Consider the following 20,187-nt stretch of genomic DNA (forward strand, 5'->3'; position numbering starts at 1 on the left):
ACATGGATTGAAAAAGAGAATTTCCTTCATCAGGTGAAAATCATTGGTCTTTGTCTAAACATATACAGGTAAAATGAACTTTCAAAATATATCTTTGTTGATGCTTCTCACCTTCTCTGTACCCCTGCATGAACTTATTCTCACAATCCTTCAGTTCTTTTCATGCATTGTCCAGTTTACTGTTATTAAATTGAATCATTTTCAATTTTCATGTCTGATTACAGCTAAAGTAGCACTGGGTCTCCTTCTATCCCCTATTAGCTCAGGCACTATCTAGAAAAATCTTGTTATGTTCCTCTTTTGTAGTCCTTTGGTAACTTCATCCAAAGGCACGGTAAAGACATCCAGGTCTATAACCACAGCACCTCTCTTGACCCCTCTTCTACCTCATTTTGTTGGACTGATTTTCTGATAACTTGATGTAAGCAATTATAATTTTCTCTGATGTAAACAATGATGAGATTGATCTTAGCTGTCATAAACTCTGTACACACCTCCACTAGTTCCATATTTCATCCATTATGAAGCAAACTATTAGCGATTTCAGTGTCTTGTATGATTCTGAGCTGAGCTGACCCACATATTTTCCCCCATAAAATCTACCAACAGCATCCTCCTCCAGTCTGCTGCCTATATCCCTGGCTGAGCCCACTTGAGGCCAGCTTTGTTATGCCCATACACACGATTTTCAATCTATTGCATTTCCTAGCTCTCTATAAATGGAATTTCATCCAAAATGTAACTAATCATTTGCTATTTTATGCCTATTCTACTCCATCACCATGTCCTTGATAGTTTGCACTGGAGTCCCATAACCGTTGCCTTCATTCCAACCCCCCCCCAATCCGTTAAACATCTGACTCTGGCATTTGTGTTCCATACTTTTGGCAGATTGCTAACATTCATATCCACATGATCTGGAATCTATCCCCTCCTCTTATACTTCCTGTTCCTTGCCATCAGCTTCTTTCCCATTAAGGCTCTATTTAAGACAATAGACAATCGAGCCAGCACCACCATTCACTGTGATCTTGGCTGATCATCCACAGTCAGTACCCTTCTCCTGCCTTCTAGCCATATCCCTTCACTCCGCTATCTTTAAGAGCGCTATCTAACTCTTTCTTGAAAGAATCCAGAGAATTGGCCTCCACTGCCTTCTGAGGCAGAGCATTCCACAGAACCACAACCCTCTGTGTGAAAAAGTTTTTCCTCAACTCCATTCTAAATTGTCTACCTCTTATTCGTAAGCTGTAGCCTCTGGTTCTGGACTCCCCCAACATCGGGAACATGTTTCCTGCCTCTAGCGTGTCCAATCCCTTAATAATCTTACATGTTTCAATCAGATCCCCTCTCATTCTTCTAAATTCCAGTGTATACAACCCCAGTCGCTCCAATCTTTCAACATATGACAGTCCTGCTATCCTGAGAATTAACCTCATGAACCTACGCTGCACTCCCTCAATAGCAAGAATGTCCTTCCTCAAATTTGGAGACCAAAACTGTACACAATATTCCAGGTGTGGTCTCACCAGGGCCCTGTACAACTGCAGAAGGACTTCTTTGCTCCTATACTCAACTCCCCTTGTTGTGAAGGCCAACATGCCATTAGCTTTCTTCACTGCCTGCTGTACCTGCATGCTTACTTTCAGTGACTGATGAACGAGGACACCTAGATCTCGTTGTACTTTCCCTTTTCCTAATTTGACACCATTCAGATAATATTCTGCCTTTCTGTTCTTGCCACCAAAGTGGATATCCTTACATTTATCCACATTAGACTGCATCTGCCATGCATCTGCCCACTCACCAACCTGTCCAAGTCACCCTGCATTCTCATAACATCCTCCTTACATTTCACACTGCCACCCAACTTTGTGTCATCTGCAAATTTGCTAATGTTACTTTTAATCCCTTCATCTAAATCATTAATGTATATTGTAAATAGCTGTGGTCCTAGCACCGAGCCTTGCGGTACCCCACTAGTCACTGCCTGCCATTCTGAAAAGGACCCATTAATCCGTACTCTTTGTTTCCTATCTGCCAACCAATTTTCTATCCATGTCAGTACCCTACCCCCAATGCAATTTGCTCTAATTTTGCACACGAATCTCCTATGTGGGACCTTATCAAAGGCTTTCTGAAAGTCCAGGTACACTACATCCACTAGCTTTCCCATGCCCATTTTCATAGTTACATTCCCAAAAAATTCCAGAAGATTAGTCAAGCATGATTTCCCCTTCGTAAATCCATGCTGACTTGAACCTATCCTGCCACTGCTATCCAAATATGCCGCTATTTCATCTTTTATAATTGATTCCAGCATCTTCCCCACCACTGATGTCAGACTAACTGGTCTGTAATTGCCTGTTTTCTCTCTCCCTCCTTTCTTAAAAATTGGGATAAAATTAGCTACCCTCCAGACTTGCCCCTGAACAAGTTTTTGATCAGTTTTCTTAACATCCATTTATTTAGGTCAGCTAATTAATGGATATTAAGCAGTATTCAAGAGGCATTGTCTCAAATATTATTACTCAAGTGCTTATCATGTTGAAGGCATGGATAACAGACTTGTTAACCAACAGAAAAGAAAGGAGGAAACACAGATCATTGTCATAACATAATAGCCCATTGGTTGAATAACAACTTCCAGAAAAACAATTCTATTGGTCCCATTCCCCCTTTTCTCATTCTAGAACTATATGTAGTAACTGAAAGCTATAACTAATTGTAATGCAAAAGATTCTGCAGATGTTGAAAATCTAGAGCAACACACAAAATGTTCAGAAACTCTGTAGGTCAGGCAGATTACATGGAGAGAAATAAACAGTCGATGTTTTGGATGCATCTTGATGAAGAGCCTCAGCTTGAAATGTCAACTCTTTAGTCCTCTCCATAGATGTTACCTAACCTGCGGATTTCCTCCAATATTTTTTGTGTGTGTTGCTTTAACTAATTGGATGGTTTGGGGTTTAATCTATTTTAATCACAGCTGAAGAGATCCAATGTAATAAAATAAAAAGTATGGTAGACATATATTAAAAAAACAAGTGGAAAAACATTAGAGGATGACACAGAACATCTATAAAAGATAGAAGGATTAAGTGACTAACAAGATTTTGGTAAATATGGTATAATTTAAACAAGTGTGAGGCTATTCATTATGATGAGAGGAACAGAAAAGCAGAAGGTTATTTAAATGGCACACAAGAATGAAAAGTTACCTCTCAGAAAGATCTGGGAGTCCTCCAACAAGTAAGTCATAAATTTTGCAGGCAGGTACAGTGAGTAATTATAAAGACAAATGGAACGTTGCCCTTTATTGCAAGTGAATGAAATACAAAGGTGGTGAAGTCTTATTACAATTGTACAATACTTCAGTGAAAACACACCTGGAGCTCTGTTTTAAGTCTCAATCTCCTTATTTAAGAAAGAATATACTTTTTTCTTAAATGCAAAGTATCACTGAGCTGATTCATGGATTTTCTAATGAGAGATTTTGAAAGAATTTGACAAGGCAAATGGTGCAGAGCTTACAAGGCAGAAACTTTGGATAAGTCCATTTCCAGGAACAGGATTTGTCAATGGTTCCCCGAGAGACTATCAATCAAAGGATGTTAAAAGAAAATTTTAAAAAATGCAAAAACTGAACTTAGATTTTGGCTCTGTTAGGGCCCAAGGATTATTATTAGTGAAATGCATTTGATCAGGCCTACAAAGTTAGGTTGATGTTCAGGTGTTTTTTTACCCATTCCTTTCTCTCCCTTCAAAATGTTCAAGTTGGTAAGAGTGAACCTCAATAAAAACAAAGAACATATGAATAATTGGAAGGACAGAGTTAATAAACAAAATGTAACTTCATGTTGTATGAATCATACTCCTTAGGCTCCAAAGAGCTAGTTTTAAATTTCATCTTTTAACCATAGCTTAGTCCCATTTCCACTCACAGATTCACATCTGGTTGCAGAAGCATAGGCGTGAACAAATAATCTGGAACTGATGTTCCACTGTAATATGGATCCTAGTGAACTGGTGGATGTCTTAAATGTGAGCTGCCTTAATGACTATCACCAGGTAGCACTCACATCCACAGTAATGAAATGCTTTGAGAGGTTGGTCATGACTAAACTGAACTGCCTCAGCAAGGACCTGGACCCATTGCAATTTGCCTATCACTACAACATGTCAACGACAAATGCAATCTCTTTCTTTTTAAATCTTTTTATTAATTTTTCAAAATTACAAACTCAATAACAAAGTTGGTACAAAGAGATTGGAAAAATGTTCATCAACATATATAAAATGAATTTTAAGTAACATAGATATAAAAGACTTCCAAACTCATAATGAGATTAAACATTAAAAAAGAAATAAAAAGAAAAAAATATATACAAACAAAAAAAACCCCAAAAGAAAAAAAAGAAAAAAAAAACCCCAAGAAAAAAAAAACAAAACAGAGCTAGACCAACAGCTTATATCGGACATGTTCAATAATGTCGTTAACTCCGCTCCTCTCATCATATAATTTAAATTTAGAAAAAAGATTCAGAAAGGTCAGATTACATCATATGAAAATGTTGCATAAAAGGTTTCCAAGTGTCTTCAAATTTAACCGAAGGGTCAAAAATATCACTTCTAATTTTTTCTAAATTTAAACTTAATATGGTTTGAGAAAACCATTGGAATGTAGTTGGAGGATTAGTTTCCTTCCGGTTCAACAAAATAGATCTTCTCACTATTAAAGTAACAAAAGCTATCATTCGACAGGCTGAAGAAGACAAAGATCTATGTTCTACCATTGGCAATCCAAAGATTGCCGTAATAGGAAGGGGTTTAAAATTGAAACATAGAACTGTTGAAATAATATCAAAAATGTCTTTCCAATATTTTTCCAAAAGAGGACAGGACCAAAACATATGAGTTAAAGAAGCCACTTCCAAGTGACATCTATCACAAATGCAATCTCAATGGCTCTTCACACAGCCTTAGACCATCTGGACAATATAAACACCTATGTCAGGATGCTGTTCATCGACTATAGCTCAGCATTTAATACCATCATTCCCACAATCCTGCCTGAGAAGTTACAGAACCTGGGCCTCTGTACCTCCCTCTGCAATTGGATCCTCGACTTCCTAACCGAAGACCACAATATGTGCGGATTGGTGATAATATCTTCTCCTCACTGATGATCAACACTGGTGTACCTCAGGGGTGTGTGCTTAGCCCACTGCTCTACTCTCTCTATACCCATGACTGTGTGGCTAGGCATAGCTCAAATACAATCTATAAATTTGCTGATGATACAACCATTGCTGGTAGAATCTCAGATGGAGACGAGAGAGCATACAGGAGCGAGATATGCCAACTAATGGAGTGGTGTCGCAACAACAACCTTGCACTCAATGTCAGTAAGACGAAAGATCTGATTGTGGACTTCAGGAAGGGTAAGACAAAGGAATACGTACCAATTCTCAGAGGGATTAGAAGTGGAGAGAATGAGCAGTTTCAAGTTCCTGGGTGTCAAGATCTCTATGAGGACCTAACTGGTCCCAGCATATTGATGCAGCTATAAAGAAGGCAAGACAGTGACTATACTTCATTAGGAGTTTGAAGAGATTTGGTATGTCAACAAATACACTCAAAAACTTCTATAGGTGTACCGTGGAGAGCATTCTGATAAGCTGCATCACAGTCTGGTATGGGGGTGGGGGGAGGACACAGCACAGGACTGAAATAAGCTGCAGATTGTTGTAAAATTAGTTGGCTCCATCTTGGGCACTAACCTCCAGGACATCTTCAAGGAGCAGTGTCTCAGAAAGGCAGCGTCCATTATGAAGGACCCCCAGCACCCAGGGCATGTCCTTTTCTCACTGTTACCATAGGGTAGGAGGAACAGAAGCCTGAAGGCACGCACTCAGTGATTCAGGAACAGCGTCTTCCCTCTGCCATCTGATTCCTAAATGGACATTGAACCCTTGAACACTACCTCACTTTTTCAATATACGTGGGGTGATTGATAAGTTTGTGGCCTAAGGTAGAAGGAGTCAATTCTAGAAAACCCAGCACACTTATTTTTCAACATAGTCCCCTCCTACATGTACACACTTAGTCCAGTGGTCGTGGAGCATACGGATCCCTTCTTTGTAGAAGTGGTCCACAGCAGGGGTGATTGATAAGTTTCTGGCCTAAGGTAGAAGGAGATGAGTTATACAGCTCTCATTACACACACGTGCAGTTCAACTCTTTGAGTGAAAATGCAGAAAGTTTGAAGTTAATAACTCATCTCCTTCTACCTTAGGCCACGAACTTATCAATCACTCCTGATGTGGACCACTTCTGGAAGTCCAAGACGCTGACTTCTACAAAGAAGGGATCCGTATGTTCCACGACCGCTGGACTAAGTGTGTAAATGTAGGAAGAATAAATGTGCTAGGTTTTCTAAAATTGACTCCTTCTACCTTAGGCTATGAACTTATCAATCACCCCTCGTATATTATTTTTGTTTCTTGCATGATTTTTAATCTATTCAGTATACGTACACTGTCATTTATTTATTTATTTTTCCTCTCTTCATCTCTATTATGTATTGCATTGAACTGCTGCTGTTAAGTTAACAAATTTCACAACATATGCTGGTGATTTATAAACCTGATTCTGATTCCGATCCATTAATCTAAGGCGCTGTGTTTGTCCAGCTGAACAAGAATGATCCTGTGACATTATTTAAGAAGCATGGAAATTTTCCTGAGCATTTGGCAAAATGTATTTGATTGTGGTTTAAAGAACCTTGCTATGTGCAAACTGGTTATTGCATTTGCCTTTGAGTTCAACAGTTCAGAAATTATGAATCCTTTTTTAAGGATACTCTTCTCTTCAAAAACTCTTCTCACACATGCATACATGCGTGAAATTAAAATGTAACAATTATATTTTCTAAAACGGGAAAGTTTGGCTACTGATAGCAACAAATAAATATAGATGAAATAGGTATATCCCCATCAATGTTCTTTAGCAACATCTTAGAAAAGCATTCATAAGAAAGAACGTCCTGCTACTGTGTGTAAGTTCTTATTCAGAGGACAATTCTTCCTGGTGTTTGGAAAAAAATAGATATTGAGACAATACACTCAAAATGCTAGAGGAACTCAGGAGGCCAGACAGCATCTATGCAAAAGAGTAAGATAGAAACATAGAAAACCTACAGCACAATACAGGCCCTTCCACCCACAATGCTGTGCCAAACATTAGGGCAAAAAATTCTCACAATATGCTGCTACTTGTTCATTCATCATTCTTTAATGAATTTTCTCAAAGAAAATACTTAATTTTTTTATTTTACAGAATAGACAGTGCCTATCAAAAGTGTTCACCCCCTCCTGGAAGACCTCATGTTCCACTGTTCCATAACACCGAATCACAGCAGATTCAACCCAGCCCCTTTGACACTAATCAACAGAAAAAGACGTCAAAGTGAAAGCAGGTCTCCACAAAGCGATCCAAGCCAACCACAAATATAAAACACAAAATAATTGCACAAGTATTCACACCCTTCAAGTCAATACTTAGCAGATGCACCTTTGGCAGCAATTACAACCTTCAGTATGTGTAGATAGGTCCATATAAGCTTTGCACATGTGGACACTGCAATTTTTCCCCATTCTTCTGTACAAAACTGCTCAAGCTCTGTCAGATTGTATGTGGTTCATAAATAATGAGCCCTTTTCAAACCCAGCCACAAATTCTCAGTTGGATTGAAGTCTGGACCCTGACTTGGCCACTCCAGGACATCAACTTTGTTGTTCTTAAGCCATTCCTGTGTGGCTTTATGTAGGGGTCATTGCAGAAAACAAATCTTCTCCCAAGTCGCAGTTCTCTTGCAGACTGCATCAGGTTTTCCTCTGTGATTTCCCTGTATCATGTTGCATTCATTTTACCCTTTACCTTCACAAGCCTTCCAGGGCTTGCAGCAGTGGAGCATCCTCACAGCATGATGCAGCCACCACCATGCCTCACAGTAGGGATGATGTGTTTTTGACGAGATGCACTGTTGGCTTACACCAAACATATTGTTTAATCTGATGACCAAAAAGCTTAATTTTGGTATCGTCAGACCATAGAACCTTCTTCCTGCTGACTTCCAAGTCCTCCACATGTCTTCTGGCAAACTCTAGCCAAGATTTCATGTTGAGTTTTTTTTCCAACAGTGGCTCTCCTTTTGCCACTCTCCCATAAAGCCACGACTGATAAGGCACCTGGGCAACAGTTGTTGTATGTGCAGTCTCTCCCATCTCTGTCACTGAAGTTTGTAACTCCTCCAGCGTTGTCATAGGTCTCTTGGTGGCTTTCCTCACTCGTCCCCTTCTTACAATCACTCAGGTTTTGAGGACGTCCTGCTCTAGGCAGATTTACAACTGTGCCACATTCTTTCATTTCTTGATGATTGACTGAACTGTACTCCAAGGGATACCTAGAGATTTTCTTGTATCCATCTCCTGACTTGTGCTTTTCAATAACCTTTTTGCAGAGTTGGTTGGAGTGTTTTGTCTTCATGGTGTAGTTTTTGGCAGATTATTGACTCACCGGCAGTTGGACCTTCTAGACAAAGCTGTACTTTTCCTACAATCAATTGTACCACCTTGACTGCAGTTAGGTCTCCAAAAACAGATCTCCTAAAACCAATTATGTGACTTCCTAAACCAATTGGTCAGTCGACATTTCAGGCCAAGATCCTAATCAGGACAATATTATATATTGAGATCAACATTTCAGCTCAAAAACCATCACAATGAAAGCTATAATTGTTTCTGAGATCTTATGACAACACAAAAGGAAGTAATTCAGTCAAGTGGATTCAAACCACCTCCCAGGTACTCACCTCCCATTCTCTTTGCCATTGAACAATGTTATGAGATAATGCACTGTAGTCAGTTACCTTATCAGTACACCTTTGGTGTGGGGGAGAAAGAATATATAAACTCCACACAGACAGCAGCTAAAATCATGACTGAATCCAGGTCCATGGAGCTTTGAGGTAGCAGCCCTAAATGCTGCCTACTATGCCACACAGGCTTTTAATTTCCATTACTTCAAATAGGAAATCCATTCTAAATATTCATCATCCTGTATAGAAGAACATTCAAATTTAACTTTCAAAGCAGAGTCCAATAAATGAGATGATGCAGTTGCAACTCTAATCTTGCATTCTAGAGTGGAGTGGCATGTAAATAGAATCACAATCTGTTGAATATGATGATAAGTCATCTCCTTTCATTGTTATAACGAGGAATACAATTGACTAACCTGAGCAACGAATAAAAGAGAAACAGTATTGCAGGTTTATGTGCTAGGATTCAAATAACTGTGTTAATTAACGCTGACTTACTTGTTGTTCCACATGTCCAAGCCTGATTTTAAATTGCCCATAACACCAAAGCTTTAATTATTTAGAACAGCTTTGTTTCCTAGAGAGACTGCTAAGAATCCTCCCATTAACCTTTTACTCTGCCTTCAAGTTTGACCTTCCAAAGTGTATCACTTCACACTTCTCTGGATTCAACTCCATTTGACTCTTCTCAGCCCAGCTCTGCATCCTACCAACGTTCCGTTTTAGTCTACAACAACCTTTTACACTATCCACAGCACTACCAGCCTTCATCAGTCATTTGCAAGCTTACTAACCCACTACCTTCATCATCTAAGTAATTTAAAGAGCTGATTGTGGACTTCTGGAAGAGTTAGACGAAGGAACACATACCAATCCTCACAGAGGGATCAGAAGTGGTGAGAGTGAGCAGTTTCAAGTTCCTGGGTGTCAAGATCTCTGAGGATCTAACATGGTCCCAGCATATCGATGCAGTTATAAAGAAGGCAAAATAGCAGCTATATTTCATTAGGAGTTTAAAGAGATTTGGTATGTCAACAAATTCACTCAAAAACTTCTATAGATGTACCTTGGAGAGCATTCTGACAGGCTGCATCACTGTCTGGTATGCAGGGGCTACTGCACAGGACCGAAAGAAGCTGCAGAAAGTTGTAAATTTAGTCGGCTCCATCTTGGGTACTAGCCTACAAAGTACCCAGGACATCTTCAAGCAGCGGTGTCTCAGAAAGGCAGCATCCGTTATAAAGGAACTCCAGCACCCAGGGAATGCCCTTTTCTCACTGTTGCCATCAGGTAGGAGGTACAGAAGCTTGAAGGCACGCACTCAGCAATTCAGGAACAGCGTCTTCCCTGGACTGCCTCACTTTTTTAATATATAGTATTTCTGTTTTGTGCACAATTTTTAATCTATTCAATATATGTATACAGTAATTTATTTATTATTATTATTATTTTGTTTTCTTCTATATTATGTATTGCATTGTACTGCTGCTGCTAAGTTAACAAATTTCACGACATATGCCAGTGATAATGAACCTGATTCTGATATAAAAATCATAAAAAGTGGGGTTCTAGAACAGATCCTTGCAGAATATTACACTACTCTGGCTTCTGTGGATAAGCCAATTCTGAATCCATGTAGCCAAGCTCCAAGTTCCCCTGGTGCATCCCGACTTCGGCAAACCTTGTCAAACACTTTACTAAAATCTATATACACCACATCGTTCATTTTCTTTCATTTCATCAATTTCATTTCAGTTCATCTTCATCAATTCATTTTCTTACTTCTTAGGAAAATTTAATCAGGCTTGTGAAGCATTGATGGATTCCAGTTGCCCTGATACCGTTTCTCCATGACCGCAATGACCTGGGCAAGATAGAAAACCTTTCAGCTTACATTGTGGGCAATGTTTTAATTGACTTGAATTATGAACTGAAATAACAAATATAGGTGATTTTTTAAAAAATGATGCATAATGGGGAAGTTTCATGGTGATTTTCATGATCAACAGCCCAAATTCCATAAGGTACACCCAGAAGTATTCAGGAAGCAAAATCTTTGTTGTCCACTGTTATTGTTAAGTTGGCGTGCAGCCTTATGAAAAAGCTGTTGAGAAGAATTAGTGTTGCAAATACTTCACTTGTAAAGAGATTTTTGTGATTTGTTATTTCCATAAATGAATTTGGAATTGCAACATTGATACTCCCTATGGGTGTTCCGAGACTGTGGGTGACCCCAGTGGACAGAGTTTTGTTGTGTTACTATGGATATTACCAGGGTGATGTATGTAACTAAGGAGGAGGGCAGCAGGTGAAATCAAGCTAAAAGTGCGACCAGGCTGCTTAGAGGGATTGGTTAAAATTTAACTTTTATTCCTCTTTGTTAGTCCTCCTGGATAGCAGAAAAATGGGACGCAGAATATTAGCATGAAATCTTTTAGAAATTTAAAATGCTTTTAACAGTTAGAAAGTAAGTAACCCTGACTTGAACAGAAGCAAACTAACAGCTGTTTGTTTCAATCAAAGATGTTGCAAAGGGGATAAAAGGTACTTTGCTGGTATTATAGTTCAGAAATTATCATAATGCTGATGGTTTCATTTTTAACAATTTAAACATAATAGAAATCAGAAATATTGTAATTATTTTATGTTACTCCATTTTACTCACTACACAAAAGTTATTCAACCCAGAGTCCATGTTAGTTCTCAGAGCAATTCCATCAATCCCTTTCCCCCATTTCTTTACTTGTAACATGTATAAGGTAAAGATAAAGGTAAACTTTGTCACATGTACATCAAAACATATAGTGAACTGTGTTGTTTATGTCAACAACAAACATAGTCCATGGATGTGCTAGGGGCAGCTTGCAAGTGTCGCCATGCTTCCAGTACCAACATAGCATCCCACAGTTTACTAATCTGTATATTTTTGGAATGTGGAAGGAAACCGGATCACCCAGAGGAAACCCACGTGTTCACAGGGAGAATATACAAACTCTTTACAGACTGCGGCAGGAATTGAACTCTGATCCCTACCGCTGTAAGCATTCTGCTAGCCCCTATGCCACAGTGACGTTGCTTTTTGCTTGCATGTGGCAATCAAACTCTCCATGATTCTTCTGCTATTTACACAGATTAGGGGTAATTTAAGTAGCCATCAAGCAGTGGGAGGAAACTAGAACACCTAAATCACTGGAGTGAATCCATTCATCGGACCTTTAAGGGAGCAGTTGTAATTGCTGTGACTCCTTTCTGGTTCAGGGATCTCTAATCTATAAAGGCAATGTGGAACTTGGCAATTTAGACATATTTACTGGCTTGGCTTGTATGAAGATTGGATATTGGCACAACTACCAAGACTAGTTAGTACTTGTTGATCATTCCTAATTGCACTTGAGAAGATGGTGGTGAGCAAACACTTGAACTGCTGGATAACTGAATAGGGAGCTCCAGGATATCGATCCAGAGAAGATTTAGGAATAGTTTTATATTTCTAAATTGGGATTGAATGTGATAAAGAGAAGAACCTATAGGTGGTGGTGTTCTTGTGTTGCTGCTTTCCTTGTTTACTTGTCAATAGAAATTACAGGTTTGTGAAATATTAATGGATGAATGTAGTAGTATTAGTTCATTTTGTAGATGATGTTATTGCACATTGCCAATGTGCCGTCAAGTGGAAGATTGGATGATGTCAAACTTGTTGGATCCAAACACATGCAGATAGGTGGAGAGTGTTCAATGACACACTTGACTTGTCCCTTGACTTGTGTAAAAAATATTTGGTTAGCAAGAAGTGAGATACACAGTTTCTGACCTTTTGAAGTTGGGTGTCTTCAGTGGACACAGTGTTTATATGGCTGGTCCGATAGTGACCAATAGTGAATCTAGGATGTTGTTGATAATAGACTTGATGAGTGTTGACAGGTATTGACTGTCAAGGTAGATAGTTACATATTCTCTTGCTGGGGGTGGTCATTGATTGGCTCTTTTATTATGCAAATGTTACTAGCCACTTTTCTATTCTATTAGTAAGGATATAAATTCCTGAGAACATTGATTTAATACACTTAGTGCCTAGGGTCTGAATAGTACACAATGTGCACTGTTATGTTTGCTGTAAGTGGATTCCCAGAATAATAATGGCAAAAGTCTCCAATCTGATAACTGTGCATTCAAACCAACAAGCATTTAAGAAAAATGCAACATCTTATCACAGGCATCAAATTAGTTTTAATACATTTATTGTTAGTTTTTTCCAACTTTCTTTTTATTTTTCCCCTTTTTAAAATGTTGTCATTCACCACCCCCAGCACCAAATCTGGGTATTTTATATACAGAATGGGTGAATAGACGGCTCTAATAAAGGTGAGACAGAATAGGAAGATCACATTACAGGATTCAGAAAATGCTAATTTAGGTGGGATAGAGTACCAAAGCAATACAGAAAAAAGAAATCATAGGGGATAAAAGAGAAATAAAGGCCATCATTTTACACTAACAAGGAAAAAGTTGCATTTCAGCTAATCTCAAACTTTTAGTTCACCTCACCTCTCTTACTTCATTTCAAAACAAAACAAACCAATGCATCAATCACTAAAAGTTGCATCACAGATTTGCAAAGCCATAATAAACCAAACCAAGCATTACATATTTGTTCCAAAAAGCAACAAGATTATTATAGAGTCAACAGCATGGAAATAGAGCTGTCAGCACACCAAGACTATGTGAGAAAATAATGAAATGGAAAGGTGTGGTGAGAAGCTGAAATGAGACAAGGTGGAGTACAAAACATCTGTGAAATCATTGATGACCTCCAGTATGTTGACAGGGGACAGAACAATGGGAGTACATTTAAATGTCAAGGGTAGCTTATTAGATTCTCATCAGCTGAGATGGTCATTGGCTGGCACTGTGTGATTCTGTGTGATATTTACATGTAATTATCTTGCATCCATTCGGGTAAATGGACAGTCTGCTTGCCTCAGAGTCTAAATTTGTGGTTTCAAACCTTACTCCATTGTCGGTGTTGAACTGTTAGAAGTGCAGTCTTCTTTGCTTAAGATGAACACTCCCTGTAAATGAGAAAGGGAAACTGAGGAAGAGATACTTAGTGAAAGTGGATGTATATGTGTGTGTATGTATTTGTATGTATGTCATATGAATAAATAGATTGCATCTCTACCTGTGTTAGAATATGAGTTAAATAGGTGTATGTCTGTCCTACTATATGTATGTGCATGCAGTGGAGCCTGGTCTACACTTGTCTTAGACATCCTCACCATTGAACTAAGGCCATGCTCCCTCAAGACACTTTAGCAATTGATGTGCAACAGCCACCCCATGTTAAATCATGCACAAGCATCTTTTGGTGCTTATAGTCAAAACAATTTGTGCTTTGTCCCAAAGGACTGTTTAACAAAGAGAAATAGCTTATCAGCGACTACTTACATAGTTAGATTGCTTCCTCACAATGACTGTCATAAGACGTTCCACATACCTGTAACTGGAACCATCACAATGATGGGTGCAGTGTTCATATCATCAGGGTTGAATGCCATAGATTTCATCATATTTAATTTAAAACACCAATGCTTCTTTTGGAGCTCTGGGAAGATATTGGAGTGGGAGAAAATAGTTGACTGAAAATTTTGAGTAAATTAACAATATGAAAATATATGATTGCTTTATTAGATTTGAGAGGTTAAATATATCAACATTCAGCCTGTAAGGTCATATCACACTGCTGTGTGGAACAACATGTTTCTTGGCTTAAGTACAAATGGAAATTCAATTGCTCTCATCACCTACTGGAATCACTGTTATTTAATTGTCGTGTTGGGATGATAGTACAGCCTGTGTCTCCTTGGAGGGCAATTACTTGGGGAATGTGATGGTGTAATTGGGCAGGTGTGTGGAACATAATCATTGCTAGCTGTAAATTAATGTTGGAAATGGTTGCTTTTACATACGTGTGCGTGTGTTTCTGTGTGTGATGTGTACGGAAGTATTAGCATAATATATTGGGGACGATAAACCTTTTTCCTGGATATATGGCCTGATGACTTTCCATTATTCAACGAAACTTGTGCTGTACAAAATCTGAGTCATCAGAGGTTTATTTGTTACTTGCTTAGCCCACTGATGATATTCTAGAATAATCTTCCACAACAATTTCCTTGCTGCTCTTGTCAAGGAGCAGGCCCTTCACCCTCTCACTATTCTCACTGACTTTACTCCACTTCTAACCAGAAAAGGGGCAGCATGGTAGCATAGTGGTTAGCACAGCACTTTACAATACAGTTGACCCAGGTTCAATTCCCTCCATTGCCTGTAAGGAGTTTCTACATTACTCATGAACGTATGGGTTTCCTCCAGGTGCTCCAGTTTTCTTCTGCAGTTGTCATGGGACAATTTACAATGACCAATTAACCTACTAGTCAGTACATTTTTGCACTGTGGGAGGAAACCGGAGCACCTGGAAGAAACTCACATTGTCACAGGGAAAACCTACAAACTCCTTACAAGCAGCGGTGGGAATTGAACCGAGATCACCTGTACTGTAAAGCGTTGCGGTAACCACTATACTGCCATGCTGCCCTATATGTCACAGACAGATTGTCATTGACTACATGTATGTGGCACCTCCACTGACTGCACATATATGTGACACCTCTAAACCAACTAAAAAGTCTACCATGGCCTTATGGGAGTTTCATCAATGTGGAGGTGGTAGAAACCATTAAAAATATATTTTTGTGAGTGCATATACGATTCCTGGAATACTGTTGTGATGCTTTCATTCTATAATAGTCCAAGCTTCCTGATGTTTGAGCACTTGGAAGTACACCCAAAGAAATCTTCACTAGTAATAAACTTTAACATTGCAACAATGAATGCCATGTGACCCCCATTTTTTTTATATACAAGTTGACATAGTATAGATGTTTTGTACATGCCCAAACAGCTTGCCAGGTTCCACATAATAATGGTATATTAAGTTCTTTACAAGGATTTGGACCAGTGGGCTAAATGATATTCAAGTAATCTTCAGATGAATTCAAGGGAATGGACTGGGAAGAGGAAATGAAAAGGGAAAAGGCGCTATTCAGATCTCTTTGCTAATGCAAGTTCCTGTTAGGTTCAATCATACTCCCCACCCCAAGCTATTTCACTGACAGGTAGTTATGCAACAAACAGCCTTTCACCGCTGATAAAAGGTAACCTGTCACTCAAGATAAGAATCAGCAGGACTGGCATATAGTTCCAAGCCACAAATGATTTTCATTTGTAATGTTTTTCAGCCCTTTATTGCACAAACACACAATCTTTCATATCTTACCATCATACATGATGCAATCCCTGTAGTATCAGCAGAGGTTACTTGAGGCAATGCTTTGCGTTTGCTCTTGGCAAATATTCCATAAGCTTGGAGCTTGTGAGGATTCATCAAAAATTTTTTGACCTCAATAAGGGCGAGATCAGCCATTAAGACACAAGGTAGAATTTCATGTTCCTACTGAGAGAAAGGTAATAGGTGAGATATGTATGTGCTTTTACATACTTTTATACATTTTCTCTTAAGATTGTGCCTCCCTTCCAACAGCCATTCTGCAATAGCACTCAATGAATCAGTGCACTATTTTAAGTTTAAAGCTAAACTGTCTATGTATTAAAGATGGAAAAATGTTGTCATCTGCAACCTGCATAATAACAATGGTCAAAATTTGCATGAATTAATATTTCCATGGAGCTGGCTGCCTAACCCTTGCATGACATTATCATAATACCCACTGACATAAATATAACGAAACTTTTCTTCCATTCTCTCTGGAGTAATAGTCAGGATGCTTACCTGGCCCGTCAGTGCATTATATATTCGGTGCTTCTGCAAAGATACTTTTCTTTTCATTAACTATTCCCAGAGTTCTGCATCTTTGTCTGACTGAACAGAGCCTTCACTCTCCCCTGCTATCCTACTGTTGTTTTCTTACTCACTTTTCAAGTACGAATCACCATGTGGAGACATGACTTCCTTTATTCCTGGCCTCTCCAAGGTGTACTCATATTTTCTGAGTACACCTTGGAGAGGCCAGGAACAAAGGAAGTGTCATTAAAACACTTCCTGCATTGAAACCAGGAGGGAGCAACTTTCAATCGCTGTCTTTGTCTGAGCATAGGTTTCTGGTTCCTTATAGCCCATCACCGCAACCATTTTTAAAGCAAAATAGATCATTTAAAATTGAAACACGAGGAAATCTGCAGATGCTGGAATTTCAAGCAACACACATAAAAATTGCTGGTGAGCGCAGCAGGCCAGGCAGCATCTGTAGGAAGAGGTACAGTCGACGTTTCAGGCCGAGACCCTTCATCAGGACTAACTGAAAGAAGAGATAGTAAGAGATCTCCCCCTTCCCCTCCCACTTTCAAATCTCTTCCTATCTCTTCTTTCAGTTAGTCCTGACGAAGGGTCTCAGCCCGAAACGTCGACTGTACCTCTTCCTATAGATGCTGCCTGGCGTGCTGCGTTCACCAGCAAATTTTATGTGTGTCATTTAAAATTGAGATTGTTTTGTCATGCCCGCTGCATGCAATCAATGCCAAAACTGGAAATAAAATAGCATTACCATTTACATTACAAGCCTTGGGTAGATGCTTAACCTGCTTTTGGATTTCCTACATTAGATCAGATCTCTTCCCCCATTAACTTCAATTGTTTATTCAAGACTTTCTCTAATTCAACTGGGGAGTTTCAGGTGTTGAGTTGGTAGAGCAGCAGAAGGCTTTGCCCAAGAAAAAGTGATTCACTGTCTGTAATTTCAGTCTTCATTAGGAATAAGTTATTGTTAGATAGTCTCATTTTACATCTGAAAGAGGAAGCTTGTTGGTGGGGGAAACATCGGGATGTTCAGAGAAATGTGAAGATATTTTTAAATGTAAGCAGAACATGCATCCACATTCCATTAAAATGAAACCCAAATGCATCAGCATGAACACTATAGACTGAAACATCTGAAGTATTGTGGTATGGGGTGAGGTCAGACAAACTTAGATTGTTTTTTCTCTGGAGCAGCGGAGGCCGAGGGGCGAACTGATAGAAGTTTATATGATTATCAGAAATATACACGTGCTCTCTAATACTAGAGGGCATGCATTTAAGATGAGATCAGGTAAGCCCAAAGAAGATGTGTGGGGAAAGTCTTTTACGCAGAGAGTGGTGGGTGCATAAAATTCAATGTCAGGGGTGGTGCTTGAAAAAATATGATCGAGGCATTTTTAAGGCTTTTAGATAGGTACATGATTCTGCTCCTATGTCTTATGGATGTGCAGAAAATGAAGAGATAAGAACATTGAGTAGGCAGAAAGAATTGGTTTAGTTACCAGCTTAATTAGATTGAGGAATTGTGAGTTATAGGGAACTGACGTAGAAGAGGAATTGAAGCAAGCCTAGATCAGCCGTGATTCTACTGAATAGCAGCACAAGCTTCTGGCCCTTGATGACCTACTCCTGCTCCTATATTCCTGTATTTATAGGTTCAGTAGATAGATCCATACATTCCCATTCGGCTAAAACGTAAGAATTAGTAAAGACCTGAAGCTTGTGGTCCTGCCCAGATTGATCAATGAATTCATCTAATAAATGTGGTTTTCATCAGGGGACATCTCATAGTTAATTAAGTGAGAACCTTGAGGCACTGTTGTTGGTTTTGAAAGAGAAGGAGATGTATATGTTGAGATACAAATGGTAAATAAACTTCCCAAATCATCTTTCCATGCGCTAGTGCAGATACTTCATTTTATCTGACCAAAGAGCTTAAAAGGAATGCCCAGTGCTTCCTTACCAGAGTCCACACAGGCACATTTTTCAGTGAAGGTAATAGAATCTGTTGTTCATAGTGGTTATTGCATTAATGTGATTATATTTCAAAAGTACTTTATTGGTTATAAATCACTTCAAAACATCGAGAAATTGTGAAATGAAACACAAAATTGAAACCAAATATTTCATTTTAGTTTTAATTGGTGCACCTCAGCATTTTAGGAATGCTACAGGGTTACTATTGATCCACTTCATTTTATTTTTATGGTTTTACTGAAGTCCATAGATGGCCTCTTTCTTAAGAAATTTTAGCAAGATGCCATTTAGGAGAGGTGGGTTGAATTTTGGAAGCAAGTTAAGTCTTGATTATTAGCTCCAGATTCTAATTACATTTTTTAAGAAATCAGCATCTAGCAACACTGAAGGACCATTGGCACTATAGATAGTGACAGCCGCAAAAGTATTAAAATCAGTGTCACTTACTGGTTTTCATTTTCACTTCTTAGTATCCACATTGTCCCCGAGCTGTGTATGGTCCCTGGTAATTAGAGTTTTCACTCATCACTTACAGACTCAGGCAAGCCTCAACAGGCATCCTTCCTTTCTATAAAAATCCAGATTATTGATAGTTCTCAACTAATTACACTTAAATTGGGAAGAGGAATTGTCAGACAACTTGTGAAAGCTTTCACCAATTTGTGCAGCATGTAAATTAAAACAGAATCCCAAGTAAACAACATTTTTTCTAATTGCTGATGGTTTTAGATGTATTTTATTTTAACACTTGTTTTCAATTTAAATGATTTCATATTTGCAGTTTATTGGAGAGCAGGGCATTCATTATATTGTCCTGTTGTTCCAGTTTTCACTTATACATGTTGTTTCACTTTTACTTCTAATGAAAGTGTACTGTAGGCACATCAACTGCCCTCGTTCATGCCTTGCACTGTGAACATCTAAATCCAATATTATTTGCAGAAGCATTTTGTGCTGGTAACCTGTATCTCTTGAGTTTCATCATGACTAATTTTCTATGCTGCTGCATCATGATTAAGCTTGCTACATAACTCTACCACATCACATAAATTTATATCCAGTGAAACGTGAAATTGGTGTTTCAGCTATTCTAAATGTTAGAATATTGGGCAGCATCCATAGAGAAAGAGCATTTCCTGAATGTTGATTCTGTTCCTCTTGTCACAGGTGCTGCTTGACCTGCTGTCTTTGTTTTCGGCGTTCTCATTTGAATGTACATGAAAAAGTATTAAGCCCCATAACTATTTTCACATTTTACTGTCTCATTTTCTAAATTCAAAATAAATTGAAGTAGGATATTTTTTAACTAACAACATCGTGCATCAAAGTTCAGAGTACATATACATCACTATATACAACCCTGGGATTCATTTTCTTGTGAGCATACTCAATATATCCATAATAGAATACTGTCATAACCATAATAAAATCAATGAAAGACTGAAAACTTGGG

The sequence above is a fragment of the Mobula hypostoma genome, chromosome 25, assembly GCF_963921235.1.
Source record: "Mobula hypostoma chromosome 25, sMobHyp1.1, whole genome shotgun sequence".
Lineage (NCBI taxonomy): Eukaryota > Metazoa > Chordata > Chondrichthyes > Myliobatiformes > Myliobatidae > Mobula > Mobula hypostoma.